Raw genomic sequence first — 25,759 nt, forward strand, 5'->3', positions numbered from 1 at the left:
CTTTCTAATGAATTTTTAATTTGGCTTATTTTTCCTTCATTTCAAGGATTTCTGCTTTTTTTTCTTCAGAATCTCTGCCTTTTTATTGCAGTGATCTTTCACTTCTTGTATTTCCTCTCTGATTTTATTTCTTTTTTCATTTTTTTTTTAATTTATAGATGGACACAACACATTTATTTACTTTTATGTGGTGCTGAAGATCAGACCCAGTGCCTCACACATGCTAGGCAAACCCTCCGCCGACTGGCTGCAATCCCAGCCCTGATTTCATTTCTTTTACTGTACTTTACTTCGCAGATCAGTTTAACTATGTACATTCTGACTTCCTTCTCTGATAATTCTTCCAATGTGGTGTTGATGAGTTCTGTTATTGGATTTTCTTGGTTTAGGGCGATTTGTTGCCTTGCTTTTTCATGTTGTTTGTATGTCTATCCATCTAACAGTATGAATCTGAGGCAGTAGAGTTTCTACCTTGTGGACTTATAGTGTCTATGAAGGTTTCCAGGACGTCATTATTTAGGGGGAGACAAATAATAACAACCACCAATACAAAAAAAAATATACAGCATTAAATCGAATAGTTCCTACTATGATGCCTACAGTGTTAATTATCACAATAAACAGAAATGATATAATCATATGTTATTGCTTATACTAAAAACAGTAAGTCTGCAAAAGGGCTTATAATTTCAAATGGTGGACAGGGAGAGAATAGAAGTGATACAGGATGTGAGGATTATGAGGGAGGAGGAGAGAAGAAGGAGTAAAAGATTAAAGGAAGAGTAAAAGAATAAGAGATTGGCTGTTAGCAGAAGAAAAGAGAATGATGAGAAACAGGTAGGAGAAAAAATTAATTAAAGAATACAAAACAAGGCAAAACTCAGATATGCTAATCAAACACCCTAGTGTACAAAAAACTAATCCATGAAAAATAACTGGCTTCAAAATGCTACAAATGTGGAAAAGAAAAACCACAAAAATGAGTTTGTATGTGTCCATGTACCATTAAGGTCACAATTAAACAAAGAAAAAGAATAATAATTAAAAAAAGATCTTGATGAAAAGTTAAAGAATTCTTTTCATTGGAGTTCAAGAGGTTCTAAGTTTCTCTTCTCAGCAGTTTTGGGTGGGGTCATCTGGAGTGTCATGCTCCACCCTCTGGATTGCTGACTGAGAGAGTTCCTGGAGACAGTGTTTAGGCTTAGGTGGGCTCCAGGCTCTTTGCTGATTGCCAATTGGTCTGGAGATTTTAAACGATTGTACCTCCATCGCCCAATACTTTCTGGTCCATGCTGGAAGACTGTACCCTTGGAATCTCCCCTGGTTTCCATTTGTGTGGTGGGGGGGGGCAGTTTTTAGTTTCCTTTGTCACCTGTGGACCTCACGTTTTCTGGTCTTGGGTTCGGTCTCCCAACAATCGCTCTTGACCCTGCCCTTCTGAGTTCCTGGCATCTGAAGCAGTTGGATTGGAAGGGGAGTGGTAGAGCCAGATGGGTTTCCACTACCAGTTGTTCCATGTATAAACCTCTCTCCATGTTTGATTTTCTCATGGTCACTTAAGAACACTCTATGTCATGTGTTCACTGAGCCTATTTCAGGCCAAATTCAGTTTTGCCATGAATTGGCCCCTTCAGCTGCCAGCCCCTGGTAGTAGCTACAAAATGGTTTCTTCCTTTGTTCTTCATATGCCACTTGGAGAGATGGTGGCTTCTGTCCCCACACATGGATATTGTACAGTGAGTCTTTCATGTCTGCTGGGCAGTGTCTTGACATCTAAATGCCCTGTACTCAGACACACCTTTGATTTCCCCAAAATGTGGGTTTCTTTAATTCCCTTATTCCTCCACTATGCTCACAGAGGAACCGCTCTGGCTGGTGCTTCCAGCCTGGCTGCTGCAGTGGCTGTGCCACTGGGGATTTCTTCTTTATTTTATTATATCCAACCTCCTGAGTCCTCAATTTGCTTTGAATGTCCAGTTTTAAACTCTAGTAAGGTCCCCTCACTTTTTTTTTTTTTTTTGTTAATCTACCTTGCTGAGAAGCTGCCTGTTTGCTTTCTTGGTTTCACTGCACAGAGCAGCCAGGGAAGCGACCTCCTCTATTCAGCCATTTTGAAAAAAGTCCCTGAACTCTCGGTTTTTCCATGCCACATTTGTCTACTGTGTTTCTCTCTGTGTATTATCTCTTGACTTCATGGTGAACCAGCACTGCTGCTGCTCCCAAAACTGGCTTGATTCCAGTGTACTCTTTGTTGTTCTTTGTTTAATGCACTCTAATTTCTGATTCTCTAAAAGACTTTGTCCAATACTTAATTTACATCAATTCCCACTTTCACTCATGTCACTGAGAAGTTGTACTCATGTTGCTTGAATCCCAAGCCACATAGCAACTGGAATATGCCATTCTCTAATATGCCATCTTCATTCCCCCCTTACTTTGAATTTAATGCAGTGCATACTTGTTCCCTACTTCAGTGGAATTTATTTATGTATTAATTAATATGATTATAATTGTTTTTCTAAAAGAGTTTTTTAGTTGTTGATGGTCCTTTATTTTGTAATTATTCATTTATATGCAGTGCTGAGAATCGAACCCAGTGCTTCAGGCATTCTAGGCAAGTGCTCTATTACTGAGCTACAATCCCAGACCTATAATTTCATTGTTTAGGAGTGCTTATTATGAGGGAAAGTTTCCTAGTAAATGGACATTACCTTGAAGGATAAGAGGTTCATTTGAAATCCATTCTTGATGGAACTGGAGGCTGTCATGCTAAGTGAAATAAGCCAATACCCCCAAATCAAAGGCTGAATGTTCTCTCTATTATGTGGATGCTGACTCACAAATAGGCAAAGTGTGGGGGTCGGGGAGGAGTGGAGGTTCACCAGATCAGACAGGGGGAATGGTGTGAAGGGGGGGAATGGGAATGGTAAAGTCAGTAGAATGAGTCAGGCATAACTTTCCTATGTTCATATATGAATACATGCCCAGTGTAACTCCACATCATGTACAACCACAAGAATGAGAAATTATGTACTTCATGTGTGTATGGTATGTCAAAATACATTCTACTGTCATGTATAACTAAAAATAAAAAATTAAAAAATGAAATCTATTCTTGAAATACATCATTCAGACATCAGCAGCGATTCAGTTATGAATAAGACATAGTTCTGTCCTTTTGAAGCCTTTACTCATTTCCCAGGTGAGATTTTCAGAGACTGATATTTTACTAGTCTCTAGTTCCTAGCACAATATCTGGAATCTGTTGGGTTCTAAGTAAATTTTAACTTAACATACTTGAATTTTAATATTTATAAAAACGTATAGTTCCTGATTTTTAGTAGGTATAAATTTGAATTCAAGAATCTGTCTTATTAGCAAGCACCATAGGGTACTTTCCTGTGGCTTCTACCTGTAAGTACCAAGAATTTTTTTTTTTTTTTTAAAATAGAGACATTTCATGCATTGCATGGAAAATCACTTTGGGAGTTGTGGGTGGAGGAAGTCCATTGTTATCCTCATGCCTTACTAAAGTCAATTAGCGTTCTATTATATACTTTAGTGTTTTATTCAGAAGAAGTCTGTTCATTTAGCACAGTGATGGGTTTTTGGTATAGATTTAGTAAAAATATGTTGATCACTTAATGTTAATTACTTAAAATTGTCTATAGCAGTTATAGAATAGTTGTTGATTTACTGATCTATGATTTTTTTAACTTTATAATTTTAAATGTTAAAAAAACAAAAGCACTTTTTAAATTGAAGTAATCCTTTCTCCCCACCTTGAGTTCCTTATTATGGTTTGGGTGCATAGAGCTTGAAAAAGTTAAGCATTTCACGTGGCCAAAAATATAACTTTTGTTTTAAAGATTATTTTAGAATAATAGCTGACTATATTCAAAGATAATTTGGGATATGTAAGAGCCTTCTTACATAAATTTGTTTTTATAGCCAGTATTTTTTTAGAATGGTGTGTAAGTAATATTGACCTGTGTTTTATTATTAAGCAGAACTGTTAAAATATAAATCATTGACTTGTAGAATGATGTGACTGTGACTATTCTTAGAGTAGTCAAGTGGAAATTGACATTGTACTTTTTTATTTAAAGGACTTAGAGAAGGTGAGGATAAAGGGTATCTTGGGGAATTTTTCAGTAGGGTAATTAGTGGGCAGAAAAATAAAGTTGTTTGCATTCAAGGGTGTATTCTTTATATGAGTTTGGCATTCAGTAGCAGAGAGAAATATAAAACATTTTCTCTGAGTGGAAAATTAAATCAGAAAAAGTATATGTTGTTCTTTTATTTTTACTGCCATGTAGACTTGAGTGAAGAAGAAAAATAGCAGTTGGTAGAATCGGAATAGTTCTCGGGTTTTCAGATTCTTAGTGTGTTTTCTGATTTATCACTACATTGTTGCTCACTCAAGCATATTTAATTTACCTTATCTGTAAAACTGTGCAGATTGTAAATTTCCTATAATGTGGCCAATTACTTTTATAATAATGTTTTAAAAAAACTGTTTATATATAATAATGTTTAAAAAAACTGTTCATGATAAAGGGGAAAAAAAAACCCTCTAACTTCTGTCTTCACATTTCTTATGTCTTAGTAGATGAACCGGAAATAGTAATTAAAAATTAGAAAAGGTTTTTTAAAAAAAATTATGGTAAACATATGATAGCAAGCTGAGTCCAAATTGAAGTGGGAAAAGAAATATAGGAATATGATAAAACATTCAGAAAGACAGGAAAGGTTGCAATCAGTAAACCAGAATTTTGGGGGGAATTCTAGACTTACATAAGACTGATGAGATTAGATTATTGGAAACTGCTAGTAGTGAACAACCTGTAACACATCAGGAAAAATATCTGGCTTTCTGATATTTTCTACTTTCTAAAAAAGTAGACTTGTTTATCTATTAGCTCAGCAATTCACTTAACTTAGAGATGACAGGGCTAGACCAGAGAAATGGCCCTGTGAGCAATATTCAGTGTAGTTAGACTTTGAAATAATGAACTTTGAAGAAAAATCTCTTTGCTGCTTTCTCCACAAATTCCATCCACAAAGTCACATAGCCTTCCAATGGACGTGATAGAAATGGGGGAGAATTTTGAGGAAGATAAAGTAGTATCTGTATCAACCATCAGTATTGAAAGTAACCTGGGTTTAAAAAGATGAAGATAGTTTAAAAAAAAAAAAAAACCAAAGCACGCTGGCTAGGTGAGGAAAAATTTAACACTGCAAAAGAAAGGACTTGTACTAAAACAAGAATGCAAATAGCACAGAAATCCCAACTATAGTGGAAAATAATAGCAAATGGAAAATTCCTAGTTAGAATTCAGAAGACAGGGAGTGGTAGCTCAGTGGTAGTACGCTTGCCTAGCATGTGTGAGGCACTGGGTTTGATCCTCAGTTCCACATAAAAGTAAATAAAATAAAATAAATAAAATATTATCCATCTACAACTACACACACACACACACACACACGAATTCAAAAGACATTATGTTTAGAAAGGACCAATAAAAATTCTTCACAATTAAAAATATGATTACCAAGAGGTCAAAAATATAGAAGATGCTAGAATTGAGAGTACTAAATTGATTCTAAAGCTGCAGCCAGAATATTTGTGGATATGGAGGTTTCTAACATGGGACTGAGGAGAGAGATTTTTTGTACCTGATATATGAGGAGTTAGAATTGAAATACCTCTGTAGGAGCTTGAGTTGTTGCTCAGTGATAAGAGTTCTTGCCTACCACATGTGAGACACTGAGTTTGATCCTTAGTACCACATAAAAATAAATAAATAAAATAAAGGTAGTGTGTCAGTCTACAACTTAAAAACAACTGTATAAAGCACGATTCTTCAAAATAAGAGTTCAGTGAAAGAGACTCTAGAAAATTACATTTAACTTTAACTAGAAAAACATCCAAGATTTCGTCACTTGTCTTTTGGGTGTAATACTGAAAAGTCTCACTTAAAAATTTGTGAACCTAAAGCCTGCTTTCATGTGGGTGTGAGATTGTGATTTATATTAAATGCCTGGTTCAGGAAACTGAAGGCAGATAAAATTATTAAAATGTTGTCAAATGAATGTTAGTAACACTACATTTTATCCAACATAAACAAAAGATAGTACTCTTTAGAGAGATGCTCCTTTAAACTATGCCTCTAGGTATTGCCTGACCGTTAAGTGCTTTTATATCCCAAGACTACAAAACTGTGAGAAAATCAGTAATCATGAGCCAAGAGTAAGCAGAAAAACAAACAGCAGAATTAGATTTCTGTGAATTTCAGATATTGAAATTACTACATAAGATTACAGAATATGTGTAAATAAACTGTTGAAATAAACAAGTACTTATAAACATGACCAAGCCAGGTGTAATGGTGCATGCCTGTAATCCAAGCATCTTGGGAGGCTGAGGTAGAAGGATCACAAGTTCAAAGTCAGCCTCAGCAATTTAGCAAGGCCTTAAGCAACTTAGTGAGACCCAGACTCTAAATAAAAATGTAAAAATGGGCTGGGCATGTGGCTCAGTGGTTAAGCACCTCTGGGTTCAATCCCCAGCACCAAAAAGAAAAAAAAACAAAAAACAAACAAACACCAAGTAAAAGAAAAACAACTGCCAAGAATACCAGAAAGCTCTGAAAAAGAAGCTAATAGAATATTGTTATTTTTAATTTCTAAAAGATAGTTTAAAAAAAACAAAAACCAAAGCACGCTGGCTAGGTGAGGAAAAATTTAACACTGCAAAAGAAAGGACTTGTACTAAAACAAGAATGCAAATAGCATTAAATAACATTAAATGGGTTAGACTAATCCAGTTGAACAGTGAATAAATAAGATTGAAGATAGAAAAAAACGGAGATGGAAATATGAATTGAACATTTAGATACAGAAGAAAAATTGTCTCACATATGTGAAGTTAAAGTTTCAGAAAGGAGAGAGATTGATAGACACTATCTAAAGAAATAATGACTAAAATTTTTTCTAAATTAAAAGATACAAATCATTAGATTGAGGAAGCATGTTGAATCCAGAGGAAGAAAAATAATTGGATAATACTAAAAGCTAAGAAAAATGTAAAAGTAGCTACATATAGTCAAATTATCTACACGACTCTAGAATTAGACAGTCAGCAGTTCTCTAAGCAATAAGAATGCTGGGCTGTGGCCATGGCTCTGGCTCAGTGGTAGAACACTTGTGTCATGCGTGGGGCCCTGGGTTCAATCCTCAGTACCACTAAATTAAATAAAAAAGGTATTGTGTCCACCTATAACTAAAAAATATTTAAAAAAATCAAGAATGCTAGAGATTATGAACTAAATCTTCAAATAGTAAGCAAAAACAAATGCCATTCTTGAAACAGTAACCAATAAAATCATTCAAAACACAAAGATTTGGATTTTCAGACAAATATCAGATTGGTAAGTAAAAATATGACCACATTGTAATGGTGAGCAAGTGAAAAAATGAGAACTCAGCTAGTAGAAGCATAAACTATAACTATTGAGAGTAATTTGGCAATATCTAGGAAGTTCAAATGCCATTTTTTCCCGATGACCCAGAAATTCTTGTGTACACACACAAACCTTACTTTTGTTTAATGTTCTGTTTAGACCATGACAAAATTGAAGTCAGATTTTTAGGAAACCAAATTTATCCTTGTTACATGCAGTGTACCTTATTTCTGTGCTTTGTGGATTTTCCCACCTTTCTTATCCCCTTCACTCTCCACTTTTCCTATTCCTTTTTTAAAAAACTGTTTGTGACCGTGGCACACTAATGTGGTATTATTGTTGGGTTTTGAGGTGAGGTTTGAAAAACACTGCCTTAAACAAACTCACATATTAGTATGAAGAAACAAAAATAGGGATGTTTATAGCAACATTGTAAGAATGAAATATTGGAAGCTATCTTAAGCTCTGATAAATGGAAAATAGATCAACTGTGGTATATCCATGGAAATGTTTTGTAAGACAAAATTTATAATAAATCAGTAAATTATGATGCCCATGTTCAATGGATATTCTTAAAATTGTTGAGTATAAAAAGCAAATTGCCAATGAATATATGAAGTATGATATTTATGTTAAGCTTAAAAATGCAAAGCAATAATATATATATTACAACATATAAAGAAATATATGGGGCTGGGGCTGGGACTTAGTGGTAGAGCACTTGCCTTGCACGTGTGAGGCACTGGGTTCGATCCTCAGCAACACATAAAAATAAATAAACAATGGTATTGTGTCCATCTACAAAAATATATAGTAAAAGAAATATATGGAAGTAATGAACATCAAATTTAGGTTACCTCTGGGAGAAAAAGAAAGGCATTTCTGTTACCAGATAACACTTTTTCCTTTAAGCTGAGTGGTGGATACATACATTTTTATTAAATAATACTTTATACTCCTTTGTATATCTAAAATATTTTACAATCATTTTTTTAAAAAAGATGGATATGGATTGGGGATGTAGCTCAATGGTAGAGTACTTGCCTAGCATGCATGAGGCCTTGATTTCAGTCCCCAACAACACACACACACACACACACACATGCATACACATACCCACAACATGTAAAAGCAGTGTATAATTGAGAGTTCTCTCTGAAAGTATAGTAAAAGGAATTAGACCTTATAAAAGAAAAGTTTGAGACTTGTAGCATAGATCCAGAAGATTGGTATGTAAGAAATAGGATTCCTGAAGTAAAAAGAGTAAATGTGAATATACTATGTATACAACCAGAGATATGAAAAATTGTGCTCTATATGTGTAATAAGAATTGTAATGCATTCCACTGTCACATATAAATAACAAAGAGTAATTTAGCAGAAACAGGAGATAATAAAATGGCAGAATAATATTTTCCTGAAATGGAAAAACCTTGAAGTAAAACATAATGAAGTAAAATATACTGAAGTAAAATTTCTGGTAAAATCAAATACTGATAAAACTTCTGAATTTCAAGGATCAAAAGAAAATTAAGTATCCAGATAGAGAAAAAAGTGTTAACCTAAAAAAGAATGAGATTGGCATTTGTTTTTTTCTCATGTAGCACTGTCCTAAGAGACTGTGGAAAATTTCCTGTACATTTCTGAGATAGAAATATTTTTACCCTACAGTTCTATTTGCAGCAATGCTATTTTTCAAGAATGAAGGTTTTTTTATATATATTTATATATACATATATACTTATATATATGTGTATGCATATATGTGTACATATATATTCTTTTGAATGGACAATTAATGACAACAGATTTCAATGAATGAACACATTATTTAGAAGTACTTAAACAAAATGAAATAAATCAGAGAATTCTGGGCCATAAAAGAAAGATATATATTAAACATTGACAAACAAAACAAAAAACCTAGCAAACCCAAACTATTAGTGAAACTATGTCTAAAAATTGTTAATAGTGTACTTTGAAGTGTGGTATAATTTTAGGTAAAAATATTTCTGATAAAATGGAAGGCATGAAAGAAAATGACAACTGGGAAATAAAATTTAAGTGATTTAATATAACTTGTGTTATAGTAGGGATATGGTGGAGGGGGAAAGTTAAGACTATTATGCAGATTATGCTAAGCAAAGAATTTGTATGCATAGAATTACAGGAGTGGATATTTTACACTTCTGATATTTAGGAAGAAAAGTAGACTGAAAATACTTGTTAAATATTTGAGGAGACTTGGTAAAAAAAAAGACAATGTTCAGTTCTCCCAACCTTCTCAATATCTGTGTGAAAGGACTAAATGTGTACTTAAAAAAAGAAAAAAAAAGCCTATAACAACAGCATTGAGGAGTAAGAAAGGGTGACATTGGTACAGTAAATTTAGGGGAGTACCCTGCTGATAGAAAGCAGGTAGAATGAGAGGCTCAGAGAAACAAGAGCAAAGTACAATTGAAACTGAACAGTTTTTGAGGTCAGTGGATCTCAAGAAGTTCCATTTGTATTGTTAAAAGTGTCAAAGAATTAGAGTAGACTATGGTGTGTCATCAGAGCAATAAATTTAAAAACTGCCTGTACTAGCTGGGTCCTCCCCTTCATCCTTTGTACAGAATGATTATAAACAGAAGTTTTTGTGTGGAGAATAGAGTTGTGGCTTCTGTTCTCCAGATGATGATTATGGAGAGGGTTTCTAGTATACATGTTGGGAATGGAAAGAATAACAGAGCAGAGCCTAAGAACTCCTAGCAAGCATGGTGGGGAAGGCTTTACACATTGTAATATACTAAATGAATCTCTTTTCAAAATAAAGCCTATGTAGTCAGTCTTGAGGGTTCCAGCTCATAGCCAGCTTTATGAGTACACACCCTAACATAAAACATGTCTTAGATTGGCAAAGTGGTGCACACCTGTAATTGCAGCTACTTGGGAGGCTGAGACAGGAGGATCACAAGTTTGGTGCCTGCCTGGGCAGCTTAGTGATATCCTTAAAACAAACAAACAACAACAACACAAAACAAACAAACAAAAGGTTGGGATGGAGCTCCATAGTAGAGTAATTGCCTGATATGGTGGAGGTCCTTGGTTTGGTGGGTTGGGAGGAAGGTGGCAAAACCAAACAAAACAAGCAAACCAAAGACTTGATATTTTGAGTCTGAAATCAATTCATTCAGGGAAGATGCCTTCATAGAAGGATAATCCTACTGATCTACAGCAGAAACCCAGGCAAGTTAGGAATGAACATCATAGTTCTGGAACATTATTCACAAATTTTGCTACCATGGATCACCAGAAAACCAACAATACAAAAGAGAAGATGAACCAAGGGGAAAAACTAACCCCTGGAAAATGGGAATGTTAGAAATACACGGAACTTAATATAATTTCTATTTTCAGAGAGAAAGAGTTAAGAGGATTAAATAGCCAAAAAAACTTAATCAGGCTGTTCTGAAAGAAGCAATATGCACAGTTCTCAGAAATTAAAAATCTGATTGTTTAAAAAAAATGAAGGAGGTACTGAAAACTGGATTAGTGATTTAGAAGTAAAGTTGAGGAAATATCCTAGAACCTAAAGATTAAAAAATGGGCACTGCAGCACACAGCTGTAATCACATTGATTTGGGAGGCTGAGGCAGGTGGATTGCAAAGTTTGAGGCCAGCCTCAGCATCTTAGTGAGACCCTGTCTCAAAAAATAAAAAGGACTGGGATATAGCTTGGTGGTAAAGGGTAAAGTACCCTAGATTCAGTCCCAGTACTATATATATATATATATATATATATATATATGTGTGTGTGTGTGTGTGTGTGTGTGTGTGTGTGTGTGTGTGTGTGTATAATCAAGTGTTTAAGTGACATGTAACATAGAAACCAATTATTTCAGTCTTTTGAGGAGATAGGAGGAAGGGAGAAAATAAACAAAGCACAGTATCTAGGTATTCTATAGAATATTATATAAATACGAAACAAATACCAAATAGATACATGAAATTGACAGTATACTTTTATGAAAAGGTAGTCAAGATATATTAAGTTGAAAAAACAAATTGTGAGGAAAGTATGCATAGTATATTTGTGACCAGAAATTATGTGTACAAGAAAGAAGAAAGGACATATTAATTAATAAAGATTTCACTTTGAGAGAAGGATGGAGAAATGAGAGGAATATTATTTTTTTTAAACACATGGTTGTTCTATAAAGAACTTATATATGTAGTTTATATATATATATAAACTAATGTGTGTGTGTATATATATATGTATATGTATATATATATATATATAAATAAAATTACAGAGCTACAATTACATTAGAGAGGAAGGGAGGAAGGCAACATGAAGGAAACAGTGGTTACTTAGATGGCTTTAACTTACACATAGTCTCAAGCCTATAGTTTTCTTTTTAAGATACACTTTTTTGTTACTTCTTAGCAACTGTCTCCTTCCCCTAATACTTGGGAGACACTTAGCAAACTGTATTTTCACTTTTTTTTCTGCATGTTCTTGTTTACCTAGAGTATGGTGGTGGGATAACAAATAATTCCCTCATATGGATTTTATGAGAGAAAATATGTATGTGGAGAATACCTTAAAGTAAGGATTTCTTTAAATTTTAGGTATTTATTAATAAAGGATATTATCCAGCATTTTTTATGGAAATGAGTCAAAAAAATATATATATTAAAATAATGAATGATAAAGAAAAAAGCCAGAAGAATGACATATTCAAGATTCTGAGGTTTTCTTGGTGAGTTGTTTTGGGTCAAGAGTAGGAATTGTTCAGTATCAGAATAGTAACATGAGTATAATCACAGAGGTGTGCAGTGGAGTTCTGGACTGCTTGAAAGGCACTATTCTTTTTGTGAAGAGATGGATATGACCCTTGGTCTTAGTATGCCACATCTACTATAAACTTCTGAACCCTCCACCATCATTCAGGATGCATCTCTAATGGTTGAAGAAGTGGTGGAGGATGGCATGGGAGAGAGTACCTGAGGATCCTTGCCTGGGACAAGTTATGGAAAGAAAATCTCACAGGTATTTTTCTTATTGTATATTTTTACTTGGTTGCTGTGTTTTTACTGGATAAAATAGTTCTATTTCTGGAAGAGTGGATGGTGGGTGGGGGGAAGTATGGGAAATGGGAGGGTAGGGTGGTGCAGAGTTCTTTTCCAAGAGTGGGACAATAGTTAAAAAAGAATTTTAGCATTTTTCTGTTTTTTTTCTTCTGTTCTTGCACACTTGCACAACTTTTGCTCTCATCTCCATAATAAAGGGAGTTACATGAGAATTCTTTTTAAAAAATATTTATTCTTAAGTTTTAGGTGGACACAATATCTTTATTTTACATTTATGTGGTGCTGAGGATTGAACCCAGTGCCTAGTGCATGCTAGGTGAGCACTCTACCATTGAGCCACAACCCCAACCCCACATGAGAATTCTTAATTGCCCCCTCACTCCTGTTAATTAGATTCACTAGGGACATTTGCATATGTAGCATGCTGACTTAACAGTATTAGCTGTCAACACTTAGAAACCAATTGAAAATGTTTGGATCTTGAATTGTATTGAATTTTAAATACTTTGAATGTATGGTTAAAAGTTTTATTTGTAATAAACTTGTTGATTTTTCTTCTTTTTTGGTTATGTTAATTGGCTGTTTGACACTCTGAATTTACTTCTTAGTCTTGAAGATGTTTAACATAGCTATGCATTTTAATTAAGTAGTTAATTAAAGGGAGTTCCTAAGTTTTAAGTGCTCAATTTTTCCCTAGAATAGCAGAGTTTTAAGTGCCAAAGAGCTGAGGAAATGGCTTCTATTCTTTTTCCTTTGTGGCTTAAAAATATTGCAGAATTTTCTTTGTAAACCATATGTTGGGGGAATTTCTAAAAGATTTTCTTAGAAGTGCAGTTAAAATATCAAAAAGTTTTAGAAAGGGTTCACTTATATTCCTGATAATCAGTAATTCTGTTGTGCTTTTTAGATGATAATGTAAGAAGTATGCAAGGGTATGTAGGGAAAAGTTGTTTTTCAAAACTTAGTTGTTGGAACCCAATTACATGGAAGTACACAAAGTTATGTCAACAGAAAATTGGCCTAGTTAAAGAAAGTGAAATGACCTTTTATTCTTTTCTGGTAAAGTTTTTTCTTTCTTGTTTTCACTGAAACAAAGAAAAAAATGTTGCTCTTAAGAGAGAATTTTGCATTATTTTGTCTTCTTCTTTTGTTTTTTGTTTTTTTTCTAGCTTGGGCAGTAGGAAAAGAGCCCTTTTATCTGATCTTGTCTTCCAGTTCATTTTGAATCAAGAAAGATCCATTGAAGACTCCTTTGAGAAAAGTCTGTTTTGAAGAAGGAAAAAGAAATACTGTTTGAGAGAAGGCAAACAAACACAAAGGGTGATAGAAGCATGTCTTTTTGTTGTGTATTTAACACCAAGATAACTTCTAGAGTGAACATAGAGAACTGAGAAGGGAGTAAAGAATGACTGAATTCTGTGGGTCTTGATGAAAGAATGCTGGTCTTCTAATATGGAAAAGGAATTGGTACTTCAACCCAGGACTTTTTCCTCTCTGCTGTGTACAGTTATCACCAGCTGTGAACATTCAGAACCACCTCTTTGTCCTCTGTGAATGATGGCACTCTTACTTCTATTTCAACAGTGCTTCCAAGATGAATTAAAGTTTGGCGTTTGCCAGAATCGAAAAAGTACAGTCTGTGTATTTGTTATTAGAGCTTTGTGTTGTACCCCACTTACATTTAATAATTTATGGTGCTCAAGCATCAACTGTTGTGGGTTTTGTCAATAAATATAATTTTTTAAAATAAAGTATGTTGATTCCTATCCATATTGTGTTCAAATCTCCAGTTTGATATCCATAGACTGCTTAATGGAACTGATATTTTATTTTTCACACTTAAATGATTTTTGTATTTATGGTACGTGACCATATCATTTTCTGTTTTCCTTGAGATTTCTGACAGATCTAATATTACTGAATATGTTAAAATAAAAATTAAAATAATAAATATCTTATAATATCAAAGATGTTGATTTTATATTAATTTTCTTCTAAATCTTGGTATAAACTGAGATCCTAAATGATAATCTAAATTTTTGAAAATTAAAATTTTTTGATTCTCATGTAGAAAGTATCTTATGAATTGATTTGTGTAGGTTTTTAGTTTAATTTTTATTTATTTTAAAATTTTTTAGCATGTGATCCTACTCTGTTAGGCAGCTTTGCTTTTCTTTGGCAGACAAGAGGAAAAATTTTTTTCTAAACTTAAAATTGTTTCAATTCTCCAGGCCAGTTCTATAATATGAATTCCAAACCTTGTTTTTCATTTTTCAGTCTTCTCATAGTTTAAGGATTTTTATATCACATTATGATTGATTTTGAACTTAGAGATCTCTTTAGTCAAAAATCTTTTCTTTCTCTAAAGAGGATTTCTTGATTGAGAGTTCATCTCATGCATTGGGGTTTCTTCTGCATGCTCTCTTGTTAACTGAGTGTGTTTATATATAGAGGTATGACCGCTTCAGTCTGACATAGTGAATTGTGTAAGTATGTTTATCACCACCTTACTGTGGTGTCAGAAAGCTAGGATTAACCTAATGTACATCAAGATAGAAGAGGGGTTGCCATGAAATATTATGGAAATTAAAAAGAAAGGTTTTTCTCTTTTTTTTTTCTGTTGATATTGAGGAATGTCTGTGATATTTTAGTGAGTGAAGTCAGCAATTTATGATTCATAAAGTATTCTATTTAAAAAACTTTGTAATTCTGTAAAATGTATACGTATTTGAGCTTAAAGAAGGGCCTAATTGTCTTGATAAATGGGATGGATAATAAAAAAGGAGCAGAAGTAATTTTTTCTTTTTACTTTTTGTAGTATTACATTGATTTCAGTGAAAGTATTATGTTTTTATCATTTTCAAGGAAGAGTTTAAGAATTGTAAAAAATATGAATAACTTTATGGAATTTACTAAAAAATAAAAATATAAAAACATTTATAGTGTTCAGTGACATATACATACTTTGCTATTCCTGTGAATGACTGAAGGAGGGCTCAGCATTGATTATGATTCCTGGGAACACCAAGATAGAAGCTATTCTTCTTTGCAGTGGATGAAAGGATTAGCATGGACATTTTAAATGGAATAAAAATTCTTATTATAGGAAGCAGTTTTAATTTAACCTGTTTTCTCTTCTTAGCCTCAATACTTTTGTGTCCTAGAAACTAAATCACCCAAGAAAATTTTATTGAATATACTTGTGTACCTTTTTTCCATCCCTTCTCTACATGTTTCTTTTTTAGAATGGACAGGTAAAAGAGGAATGCCATTTGAATACTATGCTAGAGAACACACTGCCCTGGAAATATGATTATGTAATACCCAAATAATAGAGATTTGATTTTAAAATGTAATATTTCATTTGACAACAAAATGGAATAGCTTTACCTTTTTGGGAGGCAAGATTAAAGTGATATATGTGTTTGTGAGGTTGAGCGTTACTTTGGTCATCTAGAATATTATAATTTTTTTTAAGTCCTGGTTACTAACACATAAGGAAAATTATTACAATAGTAAATATTTTTGGCTATTTGGGCTTGACTTCATAGAGCTGTAAGTTTTAAAATATACCAATTTAAAGCAAAGTCATAGTAGATATGGGGATATCAGGAAACAATTGGCTCTTGTGTTGGAAACAGTAACCTTAACTTTCTTTCATATTGTGCCCATGGAATTGTGTGTGTAACTTTAAAAAAATTGATCATGATTTACTGGAGAAAAAACGTTAAGTCTATGAAATAGTATTATACAGTGAGATATGGAATACATAAACAATAATTTAGAAAAAAATATATGACAAAAGTCATATTTAATAAGTAGGCTTTCATGAATAGTTAAAAAATATCCAACATTATTATTCCATAGTTGTGCTCAATGTATGATCTAAGATATCACAATTGTTAGTTTTTTTGTTTCTAATTCAATTTGATCGAAACAATTTGTTATCTTCATTTCAACCTGATCATCCTTTACCCTTATTTTGGGGAACAATCTCTTCATTTATAAAGTTGTTTTAAGTCATTTACTCCTCTCCAATAATAATCATATCTGGTAGGCCCTAAATTATTAAGATTTCTTTTTGTCCATCTTTATCATTCCTGCCCTAAACATTTCTTATTATTATACTATTGGTTCTAAAGTCTTGCTTTATACAATCCATACCCTTCTTAAAGGAATCTTTCTTTTTTTCTTTTTAGTAGTTGGCTTTATGTAGACAAAATCATATATGCAAGGAATTTTATTTCAATTCCCATTCCCCCCTTTTCCTCTCCTCTCTTTCTCTATTTTCCCTCCTCTACTGATCTTCTTTTCACTCCTTTATTTATTTTTGATTGTGTTTTCTACATAAAGGTGAAATACCCTTTGGAATATATATATATATCATATATAAAAATATATATGTACAACATACATACAATAAATTACACACACACACACATATAGCAGAATTTTGTTAAATTCATTTCATATTTCTTCCCCTTTACCTTTTTCTCTCTCTCTTGTTCTCTTCCTTCTACTCCAGTGGTCTGTCCTTTATCTTTGTGATATCTTATCCCCCCTCCCCTTCTTTCCTTAAAGGGATCTTTTCCAAAGGCAAAATTTGATCAAATCATTCTTTCCCTTCCTCCCCCTTAAAATCCTTTGATAAAGTACCAGACTCATACACAGGACCTGTTATGACCTTGCATGATCTTTAGATTCACATAACCTTGGTTTAGTTCCCAGCTTCTTGCTCTCCCCTTTACCACTACGACTTCTGGAAAATTTAAACTTCTTTAGATTCTTCAGTTTGCAAAAGAAGCATGAGCATAATCCTTCTGCCATATAGGATCATTATGAGGATTTTTGAAAATATGGAAGTGCTTAGTACTTTTCCTAGCATGTAGTTTTAGCTAATGTTATAGTTATCTCTCTAGCTTCCCTCTCTCCACTCTTTTTTCCTCTTTATATAGGATCATCTAAAGCACTTCTTACATTTATTTTAATTCACAGTTTAATTTTGCCTTCCCAAATACATTGAAAGCTTATCTGGGATATATGAACTGCTTTATTTTATTACATTCTCTGTGCTTAACACTATATCTAGTAATATGTAGGAATCAGCATTTGTGGGAATAAGTAATTCTTGTAGGTTTTGAGAGACTGGAAAAGCACAAGATGCATATTGAAAAATTATTCTGTACTTTATATTCCTGAAGAACTTTTGTAAGCAGTGTCTTTTATTGGCCTTTGTGAGCACAGTGCTTAATAAATGATGAATTAGTTGATCAATTTGAAATACAATTTCTAATGTAAGTAAGGATGATTGCATTAGTATGGGAGGTAGTTGTTTTGGTGGCAATATTCTCAGCCTTCCCATTCCATTTCTATTATAGTTGAGAGTAAGGACATTCTACATTGCATATCTTCAGTTCCTTTTCTTTTCAAATAATTCATGAATGAAATTTTTGTTTTTTCCTTTTTGTGTCCTCAACAAACTTCCATTTTGGTTCTCTTATGTTAGCCAACACAAAGGTAGTGGGTACTTCTGTGAAATGACTTGGTTTATGAGCCATTTTACACTTGAAGAGATGCGAAAAAGAAAAGGTGAATCACTGGAACTAAATAAAAATTTATGTGTGTAGAAGACAAACACTTTTTTAACAGCCAGTTTAAATTGGAATTAGCTGCTTTATCAAATTGCCAATTTAATATCACATTCAATTGTTGGTCAAATTTCTATGCTATGTAATACATACCATTTATATTAAATTTACATCTGGAATTCAAGCATTGAAATACTTAAAAATAACTTATTCATTTTATATGTGGCACTAATTTTTGGTATCATGGTTTAGTGAAGATTCACTTTGCCTTTCATTAAATAAGCAAATAGAATCGTATGTAAATTATAAAGGTATTAAAATTCAATAAAGGTATTAAATAAGAAGAAACAATTTTATAATTTTTTGGATAAATTCATTTTTTTATGCAGGCACATCTTAAAATCAGGATAAAGGATTAAATAAGACTATTATCTATAAACCCATTTTTTAACAGTAACCTATTAAACACTTAAATGTTTTTTCTCTTTTTTATCATTTTGCAATTAGAGAATTCATACTTTTTCTCTGAATGAATTAATTCATCTTTCAATATTAGTACTACTACCACACCACTCCTTTCTTACCCATAGAGATTACTTTGGTTTCTAAATTACTACTTGATCATTGTGCAGATCTTACTTTATGAAAGTTAATTACTTATCTTCCAAAAATTTTAACTTCTCACTCTACTCACCATCTCTAGTTATTCACATTATCAGACATTCAAAATTATTATCAAAGGCAGGAATCTTCCTACTTTAAAAGTTTTAGGAGAAAGTCTTATCAAATGATAATTTTTTTTCCTAAAATAGCTTAAGATGAATATTCATTTGTTAATGTTTTTTAGTTGAATTGCTCATCTTTCTTCAAATAAAATTGCCAGTCACTACCAGATTATTTTTTGACATAAGATTTGCTTACTTCTGTTTACTTTTATTATTACAGTAAAGGTAGATCAGTTTCTACACAGAAGCAATACACAGGCACATTTTTTTTTTTTTGCCTTTGTTTTTTGCCTTTTGTTAGTGTATTCATCAGGACTGTTGGTTTTCATTTACAGTTTAATTAACTGACGTTTTTAAAGCCCTCCTACCTTTGCCCCAGGTACTTAAAAAACAAAGTTAAATGAGATAAAAATTCTAATGTCTTAGATTCTTTTAATTATGAAACAAAATATAGTCCTGTATGAACTATGAGCAGCAAGGAGAAAGAGATAAGGTGAGACACACATTGTAGAAAAGTGAAGGCATAACAGAAAAGAATAAATTTGGGAGAGTGGGTTGTGGTACACCAGGAAATTGAAAAAGGAAGTGCAAAGATTATATACTTAATTGTAAAAACTTGTAGATGACTTCTAAGGGTGGAGTTCTCTCTGGGAAAGTAGCTAGTGAAGCAGCTACAATGGAGTCGGGGACCATCTAATAGTCTCAGTTCAGGGCCTTTTCATGATAATGCAAACTACTTTACATATGAATTGCTTCTAAAATGGGTATTCTGGTTTAGTAAGTATGAGGTGGGACCTTATATTCAGTAGGTAGTGCTTCTGTGGCTACTGCTGATCCCCTAACAGTGTTTTGAATAAGATTATAGACTATTCTGAGGTGTTGTGCATCTATTCTGTGGGGCTTGGAGGAGCGATATGATCAAATTTTCAATTTAAGATAATCCTGCTTTTGTAGAGGTAGAAGAGAGGATATGGTGGTGACTCATTTAGTTTGAAGAGAGAAAAAGAACTGTACTGTGTGACTTGAGTTGATATCTTTGTGCCTATGCTGGGATGAGGGCTGAAAAGAAAAAGTTGTGTGCTAGGCAGTCCCCAAATTGCTCTAAATATGTCATGTCTGTTAAGTAGCTATAGACATTGGGCATTCATGAGGTCATTTCAAATTTATTGAGAGGCTATTCTTTGCCACGTTACTTGCTAATGTTCAGCACATTAGAAGGAATGAAATGGGATCTCCTTCCAAAGGATGTTTACAACTGAGTGTAATCTCCCCAGTGATGAAAGTTATCAGGTTGGGAGTGATTCCTGAAGAATACTAGGGAAACTCTTAGAGTAGGTGACAATTTAGCAGGATGCAGAAGGTTGAAGAGGAATTCCACAGGCAGGCAGTTGGGGAGGTGAGAGGAGAGATAGTATCCCAAACATTCAGCATGGGAAGTTGTCTGCTGAGGATAAGCTGTAGACTCTTTGCCATAGCAGTGGCTCAAAGAAGAAAGCTAGATGGTGAAAGAGGAGAAGAGGAGGTTGCAGAAATCAGCAGGGGTCTGGGATTTTTTTTTTCTTTTTCTTTTTTCTGGGTACTAGGAATAGAATCCAGGGGCACTTAACCACTGAGTCACATCCTCAGCCATTTAAAAAAATTTTTTTTTTTGTACTGGGATTGAACCCAGAGGTGTTTAACCACTGAGCCACATTCCTAGCCCCTTTTTATGTTTTATTTAGAGATACAGTCTCTCTGAGTTGCTTAGGGCCTTGCTACGTTACTGAGGCTGGTTTTGAACTTGTGATCCTCCTGCTTCATCCTCCCCAGTTACAGGTGTGTGCCACCATGCCTGGCAAGCAGGGGTCTGTTTGGTCATAACGTGTCTTGGCCCTATGTAGCCCCTTATCTTAAGATAAATAGGGGGGTCACTTGAAGTGATCTGTTTTGGCTTTTGTATTTCATTTATTTATTTTGCTTTTGTATTTTAAAGAGAAGAGTCTGGTATTAGTGTGGAGGATGAATTGAAGAGTGAAAACTTGAGACTTGGGGTCCAAGTACACAGTCCAAGGTAGTGGTCTAAGCCAAAATAATTAAGCCTCAAACTCAAATTCCTTAAGGAATAGGGCAAGTAATAAGAGTGCTTTTGTAAGGGTCCGGCGAAGCGTCGGAGGAAGAGACCACAAGAGACTGGCTTCATGCAGTAAGCAGGAGGGAGTTTATTGAGGATCCAATTCAGCGCGCTGAGGCTCCAGGCAGGCTCGCTCAAGAAGGGAGGGCAGCCCAGAGCCCAGAGCAGAGGTCAAGCAGTGCTTAAGTACACTTTTTGGGGAGGGCAGGGGGCTTTGCATACATCAGAACAAATCATCATGAGGCGCGGGAAAATTGAACAACAACTCCTAAACATGATTAGTTCATTCATTGGCGGGAACAGGTCGGACGGGGGTGATTGTTCACTCCTAAGCGGGGTACACATTCAAACTGATTGGTTTTAGGGCCTAAATGACTACCTGACAAGTTACACAGAGTCCCAGGTTATTAGACAACCAGGGAGTCAGTGGGAATATTTACTGGGCAGTTCCAGTATTGTCCTAACAGCTACAGGGATTTCAGGTTTTGGGGGTAGCAGAGGAATTTTAACAATACTTGGTCTTTTACTTTTTAACCCAGGCCTTGCAGTTTAGAAGCTTTACAATGCCCGGTCTTTTACATTTTAACTCAGGCTTTGCGGCTTAGAATCAGCTTAGAAATTTTACCCTTACACTTTAAGAGGAAGTCTGGTTCTCTAGAGACCTGGAATGTAACATGCATTTCCTCACCCCAGGAAGGAATTCACATTCAAAATGTTAAATGCCATTGTGCTGTCAAATACAACACTCTTAATGGTCAAAACCAAAGTGGTTGTACTACTGACAGGAAAGGTGATTTGGGAAGTAGCATTTCTGTTTTAATCAGCAAAGAGATTAAGACTGAGCACATAGTTGGTGAAAAGTGAAGAGCTATGTTGGAATTGAAATATTTGTGGAATATCCAAGTAGAGATAGCTGAGGTACAGTTGTGAGAAGTTGGTTTGAGAATGAAATAGGGAAAGCCCTTTGTTTTATTTATTTATTTATGGCACCAGGGATTGAACCCAGAGACACTTAATCACTGAGTCACATACCCAACCCTTTTTATTTTTGTTTATTTATTTTAAAGCAACCTGTTATTTTATTTTTTAGTTGTATATGGACACAATAACTTTCTTTTATTTTTTTGTGGTGCTAAGGATGGAACACAGTGCCTCCCACATTCCAGGCAAGTGCTCTACCACTGAGCCACAACCCCAGCCCCTTAATTTTTTATTTTGAGACAGGGTCTTGCTAAGTTGCTTAGGACCTTGCTGAGTTCCTGAGGCTGGCTTTGAATCTGTGATCCTTATGCCTCATTCTCCTGAGTCGCTAGGATTATTATGTGTGCACCACCATGCTTCTTCTTTCTTTCTTTCTTTTTTTTTTTTTTTTTTTAAAGTAAAAGATATCCTAAGAAGAGGACTAAGGATTGCATCCTAAGGAATTCTAAACTTTAAAAGTGGTTAGTGACAGGGCCAACACAGCGCTTTTCATGACAAAAGAGACCATGGTGGTTTGGGTATGTTGGGAGGCAAGAAATTAGTGTTTCACTGAAGAATAATATTTAGTTGTATTGGATGCCACAGAGAATTGCAGAAACATAAAAAGTACAGAAGGAGTACTTCAGATTTAGTACTGGTAAATTCATCCAGAGCAGTTTCCATTTGGCCAGAAAGCATAGGCAATGATTTTCTTTCAGAAGAATTTGTTCTCTTAATCTTTCATTCAAAATGCTTTCTCAGAGTTTATGTTCTTGAGTGAATTGTTATTTATAGGCTGCCTGAGACTAATTCTATGTGGAATAAATTAATTTTATTAATATAAATATGTGGACAGAAGCCATAAGAAAATATAAAGGAAATGTGATTATTTTCAAACTGAACAGTTGCTATACCAAAGCTAGTTTAGAAAATAATTTTTTATATTTATAGACTCATTTACCTAAATTTACTTTGTTACGGTTGTCTTTGTTTTGTGAAATTCCAAGGGAAAATCTGTATTCATTTTCTTGTTTTAAATGGAATATCATATTTTAAGCATTCTTAAGATTATTCAACCACGTGAAAACATTTTCTTTTAGTATTAAAAATGAACTTAGCTGTGCTTTATAATTTTACTTTAGTTCTTGAAAGGACTTGAGAGTTATTCAGAGTCTTTGCAATGCTGCCCTCCAGTGATAGTTTTTCAAAGTGCGTTAATCTTGAAGTCTATCCCATCTCTTTGATTCCACTGGATCTTTGCTTCAGTCTGTGTAATTTTTGTTGTTGTTGCTCCTCAGTTGAGTTGTGTATTTTTCTTTATATCATTTAGTTTTGTTGTTCTCCCTTAGTGATATTAGGGAAAGATCAGGAACGTTAGAGACAAAAAAAAAAAAATGCGAATGTGCATCCTTAAAGATCCATGGATCATTCTATGCATGAGGCACATTATGTGTCTAGAGGAATGAATAAAAAAGTCTTTGTGTGACACCTGAGAAAGCAAACAATAGGCATTCAAGGTGGGCCTACACTCTCTTAAGAACTTTCATTTAGTTTAAAAAAATTATGAAGCAGTTGTACATAGAATTTTCTTATAGTAGTTTATCCCCTCCTTATGTAATATAAGGCCCTTTCTATTATCAATTTTATGCTTTGTGTTTTATCTTTTTAGATATTTAATCAGATTGAAGGTATGTGTATTTTATTGGTTTTTCTTGAAGCACTGACATTTATTTTCTATTCTGCAACTGAAAAAAATTTACTTATTTCAGGTTTTTCTTTGTAACAATTTAATGTTCCAATTTATTTTTCTTTTTTTGTGAAAGCTTTATTATTCTAATTTTGCTTCTTATTGCAGTTGTGACTAAATGCCATATGATTTGATATATGCTGTTTTTATTTTTTTTAGTTTTCAATAAAATTTAGTAGCTGTGATTTCCTCATTGATTTAAAAGTTACTTAGGAGGGTATCTTAAATTATGAAATGGTCCATATGTTCAAAATACAATTGTTAATTTTTATCTTTATAATAATGTGATTAGAGAATAAGGCATGTATAGTTTCTTTTTTTTGAGAATTTACCAAGATTTTTTTCTTATGAGACATATAATATCAGTATTTAAAATATTCCCCACACACTGAGAAATAAGGTGACACCTCTGTCAAGTGCACAGTGCTATATGTGTGTGAGAGAGTGCGTATGTATATATATGCACATATTACATGCATTATCCTGATAGTCTCAATTTTTTGATTGCTTCAACTATCATGTACTTATAAGAATTAAAGTTTTACATTGTTGTGTTTGTTATTTTTTTCATTGTTTCTAATATGTTTTAGTGCTACATTTTTTATTCTTTAAAATTAATGATATTTTTGTAGAGGATTTTACATTTCATCAATTAAAATAATATTTTCAATAAAGTTCCTGATCATTTGGATACACAAATTGGGAAAATAATGCAGCTTGATCCCTGTTTTTCAGCATGCACAACTAGTTGAAGATCTAAGTGTGAAAAGTAAAATAATTAAGCTTCTATAGGATAAGAGATTATCTTCATCATCTTGTAGTATTTAAGCAGGACAGAAAACTTAGTGGTATAAAGGAAATAATTTTTTGACCATTGACAAATTCAGAACTTTCTGTCATCAAAAGTAACAATGAAAGAGATAAAAGCAAACCAAATAGGTGGAGGATACTTGTAATACATATACTTGGCAAATGGCTTGTGTCTGTATTATCTAAACTCCTATATATCATTTTAAAAAGGACAGATATCCCAATAGAAAAAAATGGGAAGGAGACCTGAACAGGCATTTCACAAAAGAGGATAGTCAAATGGCCCATAAATATATGAAAAGCTTTATTATTTATCAGGGGAATGCAATTAAAATCATAATGAGATAACAGTACAAACTTCACCTGAATGACTAAAATTAAACAGATGAACAATACTTAAGTGACAGCAAATTTTGAAGAGCAGGGCTGGGGATTGTAGAGTACTTGCTCAGCATGCACAATTCTCTACACTGAAAAAGAAAAAAAAAGATTTAAAAAAGCAGTGCAACTTTTACTGCATGTAGGAGTGTAAGCTGGAAAAATTACTTTTGAAAGTTGGTAGTTATTTAATAAAGCTGTGTGTGTGTGTGTGTGTGCACGTGTACACAAGTATGCAAGTTCACTAAAAGACAAGTACCGTTATGTTCAAAGTATCAAAAACCTGGAAATATAAATGCTTATCAGTAGTAAAATGAATAAATGGATTGTGATTTCTGCAATGAAAATGCACAAATTACAGCCCCATGCAATAAAAAAAATAAATTGCACAAATATATACTGTTTTCCAAAATAAACCACACACAAAATGACATATAATATGTGAAGGTATAAAATTCAAAAGATCTCAGGATGGTGCTTGATTTTGTGAAGGAGGAAGGAAGGTGTAGTGATTATGAAGTTGTATCGGGGGACTTTTCTGTTTAGTGATGTTATGTTTTTTGAGTGGTGGTTACATGGGTATCTGACTATGATAATTTACTGAGTTGTATAATATTGATTTGTGACTTTTTTGCATGTATGCTACACTTCAAAAAAAATCAATTGATAGGAAACAAAATGTTTCTTTAGTGTAAAGATATTATTAATATTGAAACAGTTGAAATTCATTATAATTTATCTACAGTTTTATCCCTTAATGAAGATGTCAAAAAATATCCTTTGCCAATCATTCTCCTCTGTTTTCTGATATCCAATTCTACCTCTTTTCTGACCTCCCATTGCAGGGTACATTTAAAACATAATAGCAAAAACCCGTCACAAATCCCCCCCCCCCC

The 25,759-nt window shown here is 33.6% G+C and overlaps 1 protein-coding gene across 13 annotated transcripts in view; it reads left to right on the plus strand.

The window, feature by feature from the left end:
- The window catches only part of Macrod2 (mono-ADP ribosylhydrolase 2), a 1,954,610-nt gene that overhangs the window by 24,932 nt on the left and 1,903,919 nt on the right, over positions 1-25,759 (plus strand). The window contains exon 2 of one of the 13 annotated variants that reach the window (XM_048811892.1): positions 12,406-12,504. The exons of the other annotated variants lie outside the window; for them this stretch is intronic. The gene's annotated coding sequence lies outside the window, so the exon portion shown is untranslated. The remainder of the gene's footprint in view (positions 1-12,405; positions 12,505-25,759) is intronic. 13 annotated transcript variants of the gene reach the window in all.

The sequence above is a fragment of the Marmota marmota genome, unplaced genomic scaffold, assembly GCF_001458135.2.
Source record: "Marmota marmota marmota unplaced genomic scaffold, marMar, whole genome shotgun sequence".
In the NCBI taxonomy this organism is placed as follows: Eukaryota; Metazoa; Chordata; class Mammalia; order Rodentia; family Sciuridae; genus Marmota; species Marmota marmota.